The sequence below is a fragment of the Puntigrus tetrazona genome, chromosome 19, assembly GCF_018831695.1.
Source record: "Puntigrus tetrazona isolate hp1 chromosome 19, ASM1883169v1, whole genome shotgun sequence".
In the NCBI taxonomy this organism is placed as follows: Eukaryota; Metazoa; Chordata; class Actinopteri; order Cypriniformes; family Cyprinidae; genus Puntigrus; species Puntigrus tetrazona.
Window position 1 is genome coordinate 9,772,811 of NC_056717.1, and position 2,149 is coordinate 9,774,959.

Consider the following 2,149-nt stretch of genomic DNA (forward strand, 5'->3'; position numbering starts at 1 on the left):
AATCTGAGCAAGGGTGATGTTTTGTCATGCAGTTTGTTATTTTAGTGCAGTTCACATTGCACAGAATTTTTTTTTCCTTTTCTTCATTTGGCTGGTTTTTAAAGCTGATATCCATAAAATGATCTCTTAAAATATATATATAATTGTATTTGTTTGGTTTGTTTATTTTGTTTTTAGACACATATTTGCCACATTTACATATGTAATCTGTAATAAACGTTAATCTGTCACATTGCAGGACCATTGAAATTAGGAAAATCAAGAATCTGATTTTGCAGGGAAAATATGCTTATTTTACAGAATCGAATTCAATTATGATATTATACTTGACTTTTTATAATATAATATAATATTTGACTTTTTTTGACTTTTTTTTGGTTGCCAGTCATTTGACCATTTTTATGGGTTTTTTTACAGTGTGTAAAAGTGGTAATGAGTCAAAAAATCTAAAAACACTTTCACTTACAGAAAAAAGGAGTAAATTGAAGGTTTATCTTTATTTCCATTTATCAGCCCCTTTTATCATGGAATTTCAAATGCGTTTATGATGAAGCTCTTTAACATGGTCACACTTTGCGCTTTGCTTACAGGACAGTTTGACCCCTGCAGCAACCCCAATCTCACAGGGTTGAAGCCAGATGTGTTCCTAGAAGTAAAAAAAATGTTTCTAGTTGAGGTACAGGGTTTTTGTATGTGTGTGTGTGTGTGTGTGTGTGTGTGTGTGTGTGTGTGTGTGTGTGTGTGTGTGTGTGTATGTGTGTTTGTTTGTACAATTACCTGTTCAAGTCAGGTCAGAAGATCAGCATTCACAAAGCTTTTCTTGTAAATGTATTTTCTCTGTAAAAGTTCTTTATGACCTTTATTTCTAACATTCTTTCCAGTTACAGTTTGTTCTATGTCAGTGGACAAAACACCCGTGCAAAAGAACTAGCAATGTTATAGCACTGTGGGTTGTCCTCACTAACAAAAAGCTCTAGTCCTGTGCAGGGATGGCATTTTAATAGATCCTCAGTCGCTTTATAATTTTTTTGGCCCATGTGCTACTTTAAAACTGTAACCATATCAAACACACACACACACACACACACATATGTTTTGAGTGGATTATTATTGCATAGTTTATTCTGACCATTACTTATCTTTGTTGCTCTCGTCTGGTCATTTTTCTGATCGGTATTTCTGGATCCACTGGCCATGCTGAAATTGCTCTCAGACCCTGAGAAATCATACCTGTAATTTTTTTAGCCAATTTCAAATTACTGCAAGTACCTGTATAGGTTTTGAAATGACTATATCTTAGATTTGTGCAAATTCAAGTATATGATTCATATTTGTCCCCTTATATTTTTCAATTTTAAAGGAGCAGAAATGGCCAGACTGCTCCATAAGTGTCTGACTCAAACTGCAGTTATACGAAAGCACTTGTTTGAGATTGAAAAATAAAAGCTAATATTTGTACAATGATAAAATTACACCGGTTTAGCCCCATATTTCCTTGAAACCTTTTGTCATAAATCATTTTCCATGTTTAGATTGCTAACTAGTGCAATCCATCTATTTCGTCTCTCATTGCTGCCTCTGTTTCCTACCTTGTGCTGGCCTGTTTCTCCTCAGTTGCACTCTCTCCACAGCATATCTTCAGACCACTCTGTTTTGCCTGTGTGCACTTCTGAGTGGATGACATGAGAGAACCTGTGTGTGTGTTTGTGTTTTTGGTGGTAGTTGGGTAACACATTACAATGTCAAGGCTGTGGTGGTGAGTGTCAATGTGTGCTTTTGACAATGGTTAGAAAGTGTTGAATGTTATTTTTAAAGTTGCGATGAAACTCAGGTATATAGCAGCTGATCTTTTTGTCTGCATTGCGATGTTCATTTGAGTGATTATTTTAGTATATATATATATATATAACTTTAAGACGAGGACTTGGTTCTTTGCGATGATTGTTGATTGGATGAAGGCAGATTGAAAAGCAAACTTGCAGCAGATTGTGTAAAAAAATGCAACATAATTGGATAAACCCAGTATATAGAGCGAAAACGTTTTCACAGAAAGATTTTATGACAATTTGACTAAAATTCGAGGTCAAATCAAACATTAAAATTGAATTGTGTAGATGTTCAATAAGGTTTATCAGTTAACATTGAAGAA

At 34.5% G+C, this 2,149-nt stretch overlaps 1 long non-coding RNA gene across 1 annotated transcript; it reads right to left on the reverse strand.

The window, feature by feature from the left end:
- Positions 1 to 500: 500 nt before the first annotated feature.
- On the reverse strand, positions 501 to 1,653 carry LOC122323520. Its single transcript, XR_006247020.1, has 3 exons — positions 1,590 to 1,653; positions 1,130 to 1,230; positions 501 to 646 (listed from the first exon to the last, which is right to left on the reverse strand). It is a non-coding gene; the product is annotated as an uncharacterized LOC122323520 (long non-coding RNA).
- Between the last annotated feature and the right edge of the window lie 496 nt (positions 1,654 to 2,149).